Raw genomic sequence first — 14,530 nt, 5'->3', positions numbered from 1 at the left:
GCAGATAAATACCAAATTTCAGCCATTTCGGTGGAAAATGGAAGCCACAACCTACAAAAAACCGAAAATCGGGAGGTACATTTCTATGGGGGGCAATATGAAAGCGTGGACCTATACCTACAAATTTCAAGTGGAAAGTTTTGCATCCCCCACCAAGAATAAATTCTAAATTTCAGCCATTTCGGTGGAATATTAAGGCCACAAACTTCAAAATACCAACAACTGGGATGTGCAATTATATGGTTGCTACATGAAGGCGTGGACCTATATCGACAAATTCCATATGGAAAGTTTTACACCCCAAATAAAGACTAAGTACTATTTCATCTATTTCGGTGGAATATTTAGGCCACAACCTACAAAATACCGAAAATCGGGAGGTACCGTTATATGGGGTCTATATGAAGGCGTGGACCTATACCGAAAAGAATCAGTTGTATACCCTAAATGAAGACAAAATACCAAATTTCAGTCATTTCCAAGGAATATTGAGGCCACAACTTTCAAAATACCGAAAATCGGGAGGTACCGTTCTATGGGGGCGATATGAAGGCTTAGTCCAGAACCGACAAATTTATGGGGGAAAGTTGTATACCCCCAAGGAAGACTGAATGCTAAATTTCAGCCACTTCGGTGTTATAATGAAGCTAAAACCTTAAAAATCCCGAAATTGGGTGGTACCGTTCCAATGGGGCTATATTAAAATGTGGACCGTTAAAGCCCATTTGCAATACCAAACATCCTAGGAATAATAAAAACTTCTATACCAAATTACAAAGCTTTATCTTAAAAATTGCGAGCTGTATCTTGATTTCAACAGACGGACGGACGGACGGACGGACGGACGGACAGACGGACATGGTTATATCGACTTAGAATTTTACCCTGATGAAGAATAGAATCAAGAAGAATATATATACTTTATAGGGTCTCCGATGAATATTTCGATGTGTTACAAACGGAATGACAAACTTAATTATACCCTCCATATTATGGTGGAGGGTATAATTATGGGAAATTTGGACATATTTGGAAGATTTTTCTAGGAATAGTTCTACAACACTTTTGTTAGAACAATTTTTTTTCTAAAATATTGAGAATTACTTATTTTTTATATGACAATATTATATATTAAAAACTACGTTAACACGGTTCCCAATCAACCATTTTTTTTTTTTTTTTTTTTGTTTTTTCACCTGTTCGCAAAAACTTGAAAAAATCTCAACTTTAACACAGTGCAACAGGAAAAGTAAACAACATACGACATTACTATTTTGTATAATGAGGTAGAAGTTTGTACTTTTTAACCCTGTAAAGACAGATTATTAAGATAGTATGTTTTAATTTTTCAATTAAGTGCCGTTTTTTCGGATTTTAAGCCTACGTGCTACGTTTGAACCACACAACGACATCAGTTTAGTGAAACGTATCGAGACACAACGATTGCATAAAGCAACAAATAGAGAAGAGCAGGGACGTAGACAGAGAAATGCATCCCTACACCATTTCGGTGGATCCCAATGGACAAAATTTGATATTTTGTGAGAGAAAAAAAAATACAAAAAATGTCTAAAAAATTAGCATACCAGTAATTTTTTTGGGCCTTATTCAGTTTTTTGGACTTTTCTGAAAAATTGTAAGACTGAGTCAAAATTGTAGATTTAAATTTTTCTGTGCGCCGAACTAGGTTAGCCCCAGGGTTTCGGAGTCGGAGTCTACGAGTCGGAGTCGAGCAATTTTGCCTTAGTGGGAGTCGGAGTCTGAGTCGAAAAAAATAACTCGACTCCGACTCCGGGCGAAATTTTTTCGACGTTATAGAAATATAACATTAAATTTGGAACAAGGACATATTTTTAAAAATCATTTTTTATTTTAAAAGAAAGGTATAAGAAAATATGTATGCAAATTATATATTATACTAGGTTTAAGGATAATTCACAGGATATTTACTATCTTCTGAAGTGTAGTCTATTCATCCTTATTTTTTTGATCCAATTGATTCTTTAGATTTTTGCAAACAAAAGTAAAATTCTATGACAATCGAATTAAGATTGGACCTTTAACCTCTTTCGTCAGAAGTCTTACTGGTCTTCTCCCTACTTATAAATATTGCCTTAGTACGAGGGCAGTTCGGAAACTTCTTAACCTAGCACAAAAAGCGCGGTATAAACAGAAAAAAGTTAAGTGTTTTGAAAACTTCCATCTCTGTTATGAACACATGTTAAATTTTGTTTCGATCTGGCAACTCCTTTATATAGAAACAGGTGTTCAAAAAAGACGCATCCGCAATTTTTTTTACAATGAAAAAATTAGAAATGCTTGCTGTCATTAAATATTTACATAAAAATGGGTTATCGGGACAAGAAATTCATAATGATATGGTGAATGTGTTAGGTGAAAGTGCTCCTTCATATGCAACAGTAAAAAATTGGGTTGCTGAATTTAAACGTGGTCGTACAAGCATTGAAGATGAACCACGTAGTGGACGTCCAAAAACAGCAACAACAACAGAAATTGTAGCCAAAGTGCATGATATGGTATTAAATGATCGACGAATAAAAGTGCGTGAAATTGCTAATATCATGGGCATCTCAAATGATCGAGTCCATTTAATTTTGCACGAAGAACTACAAGATGCAAGATGGGTGCCGCATTTGTTAACAGTCGATCAAAAACGCATAAGAATGAACATTTCTCAAGCTTGGATCGTTTTAAGCGAAATAAAATGGATTTTAAGCGTCGTTTAATAGCTGTTGATGAGGCATGGATCCACCACTATACTCCAGAGACAAAAGAATAATCCAAACAATGGAGTGAAGCTGGAGGAAGTGCCCCAAAGAAGGCAAAAACAATTCAATCGGTTGGTAAGGTTATGGCAACGGTTTTTTGGGACTTCAAAGGTATTTTATTGATTGACTATCTGCAAAAGGGTAAAACAATAACCGCCTGTTCAAGTATGTCGCACGGAAACCTGTACGAAAGGAAAGCAGTCACTCGCCTCCGTCTAAAAATTCGTTCATGTATTTCGCAAACTATCGTGCGACTGCCGTTACGTATCCTATGCGAAATACTACTAATTTGAATGTACATTTGTACAACTATGTTCCATAAATGAGAGCCAAATGAGAAATGAAAACAAAATCCACATATACATACAAATATTGGAATATGTGTGATTTGTTTTGTTTGAAAAATAAAATGTGTCGGTATTTTGAATTATTTTATTTAAATGATTTCTTCAAAATAATGAATAAAATCGCCATTGAAACGTGTCTGTAAAATTCTTATTTTGTTTAAAGAATGTGTTGCATAAATTAGTTTTAAGATTTTCGGTGTTTTTCGCGAGTTTACGTTCTACACGGCAGCTACAAAGCAAGTGAGTGATTTTGACATTCTCTTTCTATAAGAGACAGTCCTTTCGAAATACATAAACCCAAATTTAATGGAAAAGTGTACGTTTACGTGTTATTTCGTATGGCTTGTCGGTCGCATAGATTTTCGTTTCGAAGGTGTTTACATGAACAGAAAATGATTTTTTTCCACTTCCGAAGTGCAAGAAACCTTTCGGTCGACATACATGAACAGGCTGTTAATTCAGAGTACTATTGCAACCTTTTGGATCAATTAAATGTACAAATTCGAGAAAAACGTCCTGGCATACAACACAAAAAAATAATTTTTCATCAAGACAACGCACCAGCGCACAAGAGTGTTTTAACAATGGCTAAGATCAACGAATTAAAGTACGAGTTGCTTGATCACCCACCTTATTCTCCTGATTTAGCTCCCAGTGACTTTTACTTGTTCCCAAATCTAAAAAAAATCCTTGCTGGCAAGCGTTTTACATCAAATGAAGATGCAAGAAAAAAAATCTCCCAAAATGTTACGTAGTTTTCTCCGGAAAAATCATGAAAAATGGCTATTATTGAGCTTTACAACCGGGGGTCTCCTTTTAAGGCTAAGCACACTAAAATGTTGGCTTACATCCAGTTTGAAACTTGGTCATGAATTGCTTACAATTTTTATTGCATTTTCACATTTTGAAAGCTTAAAGATTTTCTCACGCTGAAGAATTCCGTCCAGAATATACTCGTGCAAAAAAAGGAAATCCGACAAAAAATTTCTAACTTTGCTAATTTTCAATGCAAGATTCGGCAGTAACAATATTGATATGTTCGAATGTATTCGAACGAATGTCCTATCTAATGAATATGTAAGAAAAATCTAATAACATTAGCCTATATAGTCCGAAATATAGGAAAAAAGTTAAAAAATTGTGAACATTTTATTCATTTTTAGTGGTATAGGAATTCACTCTCGGAGTCGACCCGGAGTCGGAGTCGGAGCCGGAGTCGTGAAAAAAACTCGTCTGGAGTCGGAGTCGAGCCAATAATACCTCGACTCCGAAACTCTGGTCAGCCTTCGACGTAAGTCTATCTTCTATTTTTAGCTCCCCCTTATAAACTGCCCTATTATTCTGTCAATTACGGTTTTTTGAACGGTGTTATTAAACATGCCCAGCAAAAAGTTTGCCTCCAAAGATGCAGTTAAATCATATGTACAAGGGATTTGGAAGTGCATCAAATTATGCATTTTCACTCATGATTTTTACAAGAACGTGACTACTGAAAGATGCACTACATTAGCACTGCATTTTAACTAACCCTTTGGCATTGCATTTTAACTATCCCTTTGGAATCACATTTGAACTTGTGATCTACACGCAGAGAAAAAATATCTTTCGCTTTTGTTGGAACAAAAATATCTCACGGTGAGCCTTAACTAATTTTAAATGGAAGGTGCTTACACCTCGGAAGTTTTTGCTGATTCTGAAACTACAATGCTCATAGATGAGAAATATCATGAAACAAAAAAAATCGCCGGAGGGATTTTAAAATAAATCGCGACGCAAGTCCTATCGGAATGGGACTAAGAAAATATTGTAGCAGTGAAAATACTCCACAAGATTGACCTTTATGATATTTTCGTATGAATTACCGTTTTTGAGATACAGAAGTTCAAATTGGGACAATTCAAATTGGGACAAGTCCCCTTATAAAACAATGTTATGACTGCAATTTCCTATCTTAAACGTATATATCTCAAAAATGGTACAACCTAAGAAAAAATAAATCAGCCAACCTTGTAGAGAATTTTCACAGCTACAAAGTTATCTTTAGTCCCATTTTGAAATGACTTGCAGTTTTCAAGCAAAATCTTTAATACCTAAGATAAAAAAACTAAAAATTTGAACTGAACCTATATATCTCAACAATTGTAAAACCTACGAAAGAACCTAAAGGTCAGTTTTGGAGAGAATTTTCACAGCTATAACAATTTCTTTAGACTCATTTCGATACGACTTGCGGTTGCCAAGCAAGTGAAAACCAAGAAAGTGAAAACCAAAAAAAAAACCCTAAAATTGTGAATTTTGATCGCGATTTTGTCTCTTTTTTTATTTTTCTCATCTATGAACATTGCTGTTTCAGAATCCGCAAAAACATCCCATGTGTAAGCCGTTTTCATTAAAAGTTAGTTAAGGGACACTGTGCATGATATAGTTTTATAAGGGGTGATACAGTCAGTGCATTGTCCCAATTTGAACTTCCATATCTTAAAAACGGTAAAATATACGAAAATATCATAAAGGCCAATCTTGTGGAGAATTTTCTCTGCTACAACATTTGCTTTAGTGCCATTTACATAGAACTCGCGGTTTCCAAGCAAAATCGTGAAAACCTAAAGAACCCCTAAAATGTGAACTTAAATCGCGATTTATTTTAAATCCCTCCGGCGATTTTTTTTGTTTCATGGTATTTCTCATCTATGAGCATTGTAGTTTCAGAATCAGCAAAAACTTCCGAGGTGTAAGCACCTTCCATTTAAAATTAGTTAAGGCTCACCGTGATCTGTTTTGGTTCCAAAAATGTATTTGTTTTGTTCAAACATTGTAATCCAAATCGAAAAATACCATATTTTGTTCCAAACATAGAAAACAAAAACAACTTTCGAATTTCCGCAATATTGTAAAAATCGTTAACAATACCGATTGTAGGAACTATCATAATCTAATTTTGTTTACAAAAAGTATTGTCAACCCAGAAAACCAGCCCAGAAATTTTTGATTTGAGTGTATATACTTCTCATATACACTTTTCGCATAACTTGGATATAAATGTCGCGTATAATATTGCAATCATTGATGAACACAATACATGGTTTGCTGCATTAGCTGACAACAAAGACAAACAAAAAGCCACAAGCACCCACCACAACATAAGGAATAGTTAAACACCATAACAAACTCCGGTATAACACCAAACCTCAAAGCACAATGAAGATAGAAGAATGAAACAAAACAGAAACAAATAAAAACAAGAGTCTCATTGTTGGTATACATACACACAAAAACAAAGATAAAGGCAACATGTCATACAAACACCACAACTCACCAAAATTGTTTCTTCAACACGGCATCGAATAGCGAGAGAAGAGAAAAAAATTTTCAAAGAAAAGAGAGAAATATTGTTCAGTTGACACAAACTATTTTTGGATTTAACAAAAACGATTGTTGGATTCACAATACCACATAAGGAATCCAACAATATGTTAACAATACATATTTTGCTCTTGGAATGTTGTTGGATCAAACATATTTTTTTCTCTGCGTGTAGAGGTTCTCTCTTGTAACGCTGGACCTCTTCTTCTAGATCATGAAGATTCTCCTTGATCTGCCTGAATGGTGGGGGCCTTTCCACCAGATGGTGATTGTGATGGCTCTCACGGAAACACCCGAGCAGTTACTGTAACGAAAGCATGTGATTGCGTCGATGTAATGGCAGCATATTTGCCTCCTCATGTAGATGGTCCACTGGAGTCATGAGGAAGCACCCTGTTGCTGTTATCAGGTCGGCATTCGGAAGCAGAGCTCCGAATATTCGAATTTGCTCGAATTCCACTCGCGAGTGAAACTCTTCTTGAATTCGAGCAAGTTGAGGGGGGAAACTTGCCCCCTCCCCAACACCAAACAAACTTGCCCCACAACCATCAAAAATATTGCACCCAAAAAAAAATTACCACCTCCCTCCAAATTTTCACTTGCGAGTGAATCGGAGCTCTGTTCGGAAGTATACATATCGCAACTGTGTTTGTTTCCTCCGACCTCTATTTAATCCAAGCTGTATTGTTTTTTATATTTTTAATACTCTGGGTGACGTAGGGGATGGAAGATACCAAGCAACGGTCCTGACCGGTTTTAACATGGCAAAGCCCAGGATTTATCTTGGTCCCTCTTTCATCTCAAGTGGACACTGACCTCCCCGTGGTGTCACCAGGGGAACTGCCTTTAACACCCGTTAAAGGTAGTGAGCTAACATGTGCCGCGCGTTTTAACGCCATAAGAACGTTAAAAACTTGGGTTTGGGCGTCGGGTTAGTAACCCTCCCCTAGAAAAAACAGTCTACTATGAAAAAACAAAAGAAAAGAAGAACAAATCCCTCTAAAGTTGACGAACCCCGCAAACATTTTAAGGACCACGATCTGCGAATCTGCACCTGGAATGTTCGCACTCTTTATAGAGAAGGTGCAGTCTTCGCATTGGCAAACGTACTTGAAAAGTACAAGGCCGATATTACTGCCATACAGGAAATACGATGGATTGGGAAAGGCGTCACAACAACACCTAAAGGTGACGCACTGTATTATAGCTGCCATGACGTAAATCATGAGTTTGGTTGCGGATTTGTAGTTAGTCGGAGACTAAAGCATCTGGTATCCAGCTTCACTCCAGTGAATGAAAGACTTGCTGCAATTCGAATAAAAGCTAAATTCTTCAACATCAGCTTTATTTGCGCTCATGCTCCCACTGAAGAAAAGGACGAACAGACCAAAGATATATTTTACGAGCGCCTAGAAGAAACATATGACAGTCGCCCTGCCCATGACATTAAAATCATTCTAGGCGATTTTAATGCCAAAATTGGAAAGGAGAATATCTTTGGCCCAACAGTCGGGAAATTCAGCCTCCACAGTGAAACATCTGACAATGGTATGAGGCTGATAGACTTTGCAGCTGCGAAAAACATGGTAGTTAGCAGTACCAGATTTAATCATCTCGATATTCATAAGGGCACCTGGCTGTCTCCAGATCAGAAAACAAGAAATCAAATTAATCATGTTGTGATAGATGGAAGACATTCATCGAGCGTGTTGGATGTACGATCGTTCCGAGGCGCAAACATTGATTCGGACCACTACCTTGTTGCAGCAAAGGTACGCACCCGCTTAAACGTGGCAAACAAAGTGCGAACAGACACAACACGAAAGTTAGACATCGGTAAGCTGCAATCACAACAGATAGCCACAGCATATTCCACTCAACTAGCCCAATTGCTTAATCAAAGCACTCCTCATCCCGATAACATATCAGCGCAATGGCAAAGCATTGCCCACTCCATGCAAACAGCCGCAAAATCCATACTTGGATACCAGAGGCCTCCACCAAGGAATCCATGGTATGATCAGGAGTGTCGTGCTGCCACCGAAGAGAAAAATGCGGCATATAGAGCTACTTTACAATCAGTAGCAACGCGTAGCGCACGAGAGAGATATCGGGAGAAAAGGAGAGAAGAGAAACGTGTTTTCCGCATGAAAAAGAGAGAAATGGAAAAGCGGGAGTGTGAAAAAATCGAGATGTACAGGAGCCAGAATGAAGTCCGAAAATTCTACCAAAGAGTGAAACATCAAACAGATGGCTTTGGTACAGGCACATCCTCCTGTAGAGACCAGCAAGGTAATCTGGTAACAGATACAGATAGCGTGCTCAGGATATGGAAGGAACATTTCTCCAATCTGCTGGTATCCAATAGTAGCGAAGACGATGATACCACAGATCCAATCCCAGAAGATGGTATAGAATGTATACCGCCCGGCCAAGATGAGGTAAAACAGCAATCAACCGGCTGAAGAATAACAAAGCAGCAGGAGCCGATGGCTTACCAGCCGAGCTGTTTAAAACCGGAGGCGACGCGCTGATAAGGTGTATGCATCAGCTAGTCAGCACCATCTGGCAGGAAGAACGCGTACCCGACGATTGGAACCTGAGCATCCTATGTCCCGTCCACAAGAAAGGAGATAAGACTGTATGCTCCAACTATAGGGGCATAAGTCTTCTCCCTATTGCCTATAAGATAGTGTCAGGGATATTGTGCGAACGACTAAAGCCATTGGTCAACGAAATAATTGGACCATACCAATGTGGCTTTAGACCTGGCAAGTCCACCATTGACCAGATATTTACCCTGCGGCAAATCCTAGAGAAGACCCAAGAGATGTAGATCGACACATTTCACCTTTTTGTCGATTATAAAGCAGCCTTCGACAGCCCGCTGCGTTCAAAGGTATTCCAAGCCATGTCTGAATTTGGTATCCCCGCAAAGCTCATCCGGCTTTGCAAAATGACTTTAACTGAGACGAGGTCATCAGTTAAAATAGGAAAGAACCTCTCCGAATAGTTTGGTACCAAAAGAGGTTTCAGACAAGGAGACAGCCTTTCGTGTGATCTCTTTAACATCCTGCTAGAAAAGGTTATACGAGAGGCAAACGTCAAAAGAAGTGGCACAATCTACACCAATAGTCACATGTTACTTGCTTATGCTGATGATATAGAAAGTGGGTCTGGCGGTAAACGGTGAGAAGACCAAGTTGATGGTGTCGACGCGTAATGCGTCCATTGAGCTCGGACCGACTGTGGAAGTTGGCTCCTATAATATTGAGGTAGTAAAAGACTTCGTCTACCTCGGCACCTCCGTAAACACAACAAACGACATCAGTTGTGAAATAAAAAGAAGAATTGTATTGGCCAACAGATGCTACTTTGGTTTAAGTAAGCAGTTTAAAAACAAAGCCACATCTCGTCAAACAAAAATAACGCTCTACAAAACACTGATACTACCCGTGCTGATGTATGGCTCCGAAGCCTGGGTACTTGCGCAAGCAGACATGGCAGTGCTTGGTGTGTTTGAGAGAAAAATTCTTCGAAATATCTACGAATCAATCTGCGTTGACGGTGAATATCTACGTCGCATGAACCACGAGCTGTATCTGCTGTACAACGACATCAATATTGTTAAACGTATCGAGATGCAGCGATTGCGTTGGCTAGGCCATATCATAAGAATGAGCGATGATGACCCCGCTAAAAAGGTTTATAAACACGGACCGCTTGGCGGTGCACGCAGAATTGGCAGGCCAAGGAATAGATGGCGCAAACAAGTGGATGATGAGATGAAAAGGCGCGGTATTCCAGAAAGCGAAGCAACAAATAGGAAAATTGGAGATCTTTTCTTAGTTCGGCCTATAGAACAAATGTTCTGTAATGGGCTAGCTAAGTAAGTAATACTCTGTTCCAGAACCTGCAAGAAGCTACTAATTTTTACTACGATAACATTTTTTCCTTTATGTTATCGGAAAAAATAGTAAAAATTAGCAGATTCTTGCAGTACTGGAACAGACCATATATTGTCTTCCCATTGCCAGTTAAGATTTCAATAAGTTCTTCAACAGCACTCCATTCTTCTCATAAATTACAGCAAAAATGTTCGAAAATTAATTTATTTCATAACAAACTTTTGGAAACGTTAACGCGCATTTCTGTTTTTGGCAAAATTGTGCGCTTGCAGGGATGTACAAACTGACTTGTACATGTAGGGACCTCTAACAACTGCTAATAAAATGTAACGAACGGAGTGCCTTTTTCACGACTCCGTTTAAACTGCATCCGGATGCTATTAAAATGTGAGAAATGGATGTCAATCGTTGGATTGCATCCGAATGCGATTAAAATGTAAGGAATTGGAGTGAATTTTTCACGACTCTAATTGAATTGTATTCGGATGCAGTTAAAATGTGAGAATTGGATGTCATTCGTTGGATCGCATCCGAATGCGCATATAATGTTGGGAATGGAGTACCTTTTTCACGACCCCGTTAGAACTGCATCAAAACATACAGTGAAATAATTAGTCTATATTGCACTATTTCCAATTAATTTTGCTGGGATAGTTAGTCGAAAATTCCTACATAAATAAACAAAATAATTACTTACACTTTTGTTTCGACTGTTACGCCAACAGTTGAACTGGCACAGATAATCCACCAAAAGTCGTAGAAATACAAAGACTATTCACTGGATTTCGGATCCGAAAACTTTGTAAATCTATTGAAATTTATTTTCCAGTAAATTTGTAGGAAATGAAAACTAATACCACATTCACACACACACACGCGTAGTTAGACACAGAAAAATGCCAGTAAAACTATTTACTTTTTTGATTACTATTCTTTGAGCTTTTCTTCTTTATTTATGTTTTGTTATTTTTTTAGCTTGTTTTATTTACTTTCCTCGCGTTTTTGGGCAATTGTTTGGTGTGGTAGGTTGGTTGGTTGGGCGGTTGAGTGATTTATTTTTGCTAGGTTATGGTGGGGTTGGTAGTTTGTGGTCACCTTAGAAACCGGGAACGCGTTAGTCAGACAACGAATACGTATATACGTATTACAAATACAGAAAACACGCGACGCTAAGGATTTGCGGTAGCAACAATGACAATGGCTTAGAGAATTGATTATTGATTTTTATTTGTTGCGGGCGGACAATACGCAAAGTGAGGTAGGTAGGCGGTAGGTAAATGGCAAAACTGAAACAGAGTTGGCACTAAAAATAAACCGACTCCCTACTTATTTAAGGAAGTCAATGGAACACTGCACTTTTTGTTGTCACACAAAAATTAACATATAGCCAGTAATGACAAGTGACGTTGTTGTGCCGTTTTCTGGCTCAGTTCCACTTTAAAATGACGTTGTTGGTGTTGACGTTGGGATGGACAACTGGTGAAAAGTGTTAACACAGGCACACACTCACTCACGTCAATCCAATTAGAAGTAGTAGTAAATATACAAATTGGTTTTAAATTACCGGCAACTACTTTGCCACAATTTTGCCAACAATGGAAACGATTTCAGCGGGAAAAACAGACAACTTTTTTCGATTTTTTTTTTCACTTTATTTGATTTTGTTTGGAAATTTTCACTTGTGATGATATTTTTTCAGGATTTATTTCACTTAGAACTCTTTTTGAAACATTAATGCCCGTAAGCGTTTTCTAAGAACGCCCACAAAACGCTTAAGCGTTTTGGTTTTCTTTGAAAATTTGCACTTTTTTCTTTTCTTTCGTTACTACCGCCAAATTTATAATCCGGTTATTACGTATTTCATATATTTTTTTGGATGGATTTTCTATTTGATTTCAGAAAGAAATTCTGAATTTCAAAATAGAAAAGAAAACAACGCGGCGCGACGTTTGTATTTTTGTTTTTCGTTCTCTTTTTGGAAAAAATCACACCGAAAACACGAGGGAAGAAAATACACACGTTCGTTCTAAGAACTCAACAATGCTGAACTGATGTACTGGCGGTTACCCCAAACGGTCGGTATCTTGGGGCTAGCACCGGCAGCAGCGTAACACTTTTGCGCAAATCACAGACACCCCCCTTTGTGGCACACACATGTACAAACTTCCATTTCGGTCTGTATTGGCCCCCACAAAATGCCGAAGGAAACAAACTACAACAAGTACAATATTCAAACAGAAAACAGAGCACAATAGAAAACAGCTAAAGAGCAGAACAGAGCACACGACAAACACGAGGAAAAACATATTGAAAATTTAATGGACAGGCAGACATTGATGATGTTGAGAGACGGGGTAATGCAGGGAAATGTTCTTCTGTTGAGTATCAATATTCTCGGTTACGTTGTGGTTTTTCCGATGGGCAACCCACGGCACCTCAATCTGTATGCATTTTAACATTTTAAGTTTAAAACTTTTGAGGGAGAAGGAAAATGTTGAAATATTTCCTCTGATATTTCTTTCGACGTAGGGGATGGAAGCTACCAAGCAACGGTCCTGACCGGTTTTAACATGGCAAAGCCCAGGATTTATCTTGGTCCCTCTTTCATCCCAAGTGGACACTGACCTCCCCGTGGTGTCACCTGGGGAACTGCCTTTAACACCCGTTAAAGGTAGTGAGCTAACATGTGCCGCGCGTTCACCCATAAGAACGTTAAAAACTTGGGTTTGGGCGTCGGGTTAGTAACCCTCCCCTAGAAAAAAACAGCCTACTATGAAAAAACGAAAGAAAAGAAAAACAAACCCCTCTAAACTTGACGAACCCCGCAAACGTTTTAAGGACCATGACCTGCGAATCTGCACCTGGAATGTTCGCATTCTTTATAGAGAAGGTGCAGTCTTCGCATTGGCAGACGTACTTGAAAAGTACAAGACCGATATTACTGCCATACAGGAAATACGATGGATTGGGAAAGGCGTCACAACAACACCTAAAGGTGACGCACTGTATTATAGCTGCCATGACGTAAAGCATGAGTTTGGTTGTGGATTCGTAGTTAGTCGGAGACTAAAACATCTGGTATCCAGCTTCACCCCAGTGAATGAAAGACTTGCTGCAATTCGAATAAAAGCTAAATTCTTCAACATCAGCTTTATTTGCGCTCATGCTCCCACTGAAGAAAAGGACGAACAGACCAAAGATATATTTTACGAGCACTTAGAAGAAACATATGATCGTTGCCCTGCCCATGACATTAAAATCATTCTAGGCGATTTTAATGCCAAAATTGGAAAGGAGAATATTTTTGGCCCAACAGTCGGGAAATTCAGTCTCCACAGTGAAACATCTGAGAATGGTATGAGGCTGATAGACTTTGCAGCTGCAAAAAACATGGTAGTTAGCAGTACCAGATTTAATCATCTCGATATTCATAAGGGCACCTGGCTGTCTCCAGATCAGAAAACAAGAAACCAAATTGATCATGTTGTGATAGATGGAAGACATTCATCGAGCGTGTTGGATGTACGATCGTTCCGAGGCGCAAACATTGATTCGGACCACTACCTTGTTGCAGCAAAGGTACGCACCCGCTTAAACGTAGCAAACAAAGTACGAACAGACACAACACGAAAGTTAGACATCGCTAAGCTGCAATCACAACAGATAGCCACAGCATATTCCACTCAACTAGCCCAATTGCTTAATCAAAGCACTCCTCACCCCGATAACATATCAGCGCAATGGCAAAGCATTGCCAACTCCATGCAAACAGCCGCAAAATCCATACTTGGATACCAGAGACCTCCACCAAGGAATCCATGGTATGATGAGGAGTGTCGTGCTGCCACCGAAGAAAAAATGCGGCATATAAGGCTACTTTACAATCCGTAGCAACGCGTAGCGCACGAGAGAGGGAGAAAAGGGAGAAAAGGAGAGAGGAGAAACGTCTTTTCCCCAGGAAAAAGAGAGAGATGGAAAAGCGAGAGTGTGAAAAAAATCGAGATGTACAGGTGCCAGAATGAAGTCCGAAAATTCTACCAAAGTGTCAAGCATCAAACTGATGGCTTTGGTACAGGCACATCCTCCTGTAGAGACCAGCAAGGTAATTTGGTAACTGATACAG

The 14,530-nt window shown here is 38.7% G+C and overlaps 1 protein-coding gene across 3 annotated transcripts in view; it reads right to left on the bottom strand.

Annotated features, from left to right (window-relative positions):
- Svil (Supervillin) overlaps window positions 1–14,530 on the bottom strand; it is a 1,126,087-nt gene that overhangs the window by 1,094,885 nt on the left and 16,672 nt on the right. The window contains exon 1 of one of the 3 annotated variants that reach the window (XM_073980341.1): window positions 11,105–12,611. The exons of the other annotated variants lie outside the window; for them this stretch is intronic. The gene's annotated coding sequence lies outside the window, so the exon portion shown is untranslated. Of the gene's footprint in view, window positions 1–11,104; window positions 12,612–14,530 lie in introns of those variants that run through there. 3 annotated transcript variants of the gene reach the window in all.

Source organism: Musca autumnalis, unplaced genomic scaffold (assembly GCF_047663935.1).
Source record: "Musca autumnalis isolate F117 unplaced genomic scaffold, ASM4766393v1 scaffold_4, whole genome shotgun sequence".
Lineage (NCBI taxonomy): Eukaryota > Metazoa > Arthropoda > Insecta > Diptera > Muscidae > Musca > Musca autumnalis.
This window is presented reverse-complemented; position numbering and strand designations above follow the sequence as displayed.